Source organism: Morone saxatilis, unplaced genomic scaffold (genome assembly GCF_004916995.1).
Source record: "Morone saxatilis isolate NCDOM2014 unplaced genomic scaffold, NCSU_SB_2.0 Contig12, whole genome shotgun sequence".
Classification (NCBI taxonomy): Eukaryota; Metazoa; Chordata; class Actinopteri; family Moronidae; genus Morone; species Morone saxatilis.
Window position 1 is genome coordinate 19,691,067 of NW_023339674.1, and position 260 is coordinate 19,691,326.

The window sequence follows — 260 nt, forward strand, 5'->3', positions numbered from 1 at the left end:
CACACATACACAAACACACTGTGTACCAAATTTCCTAAGACATTACTTGCTTCGCAGAGACTGTTGGAGGGGAAATGAGAGCTTTACTGCTTTATCTGCAGATGGAATAACACAGTAGTTCTCACAATGGTGCTGCACATATCCCGATTACATTGCTCACCTTTCTTTTATTTCTAATTTTGACTTTTTCTTTCACCTTCTCTCTTTTCACACTTCTTCTCTGCATTCATCAACATCCTCTTGGATATATTTAAAGAAAT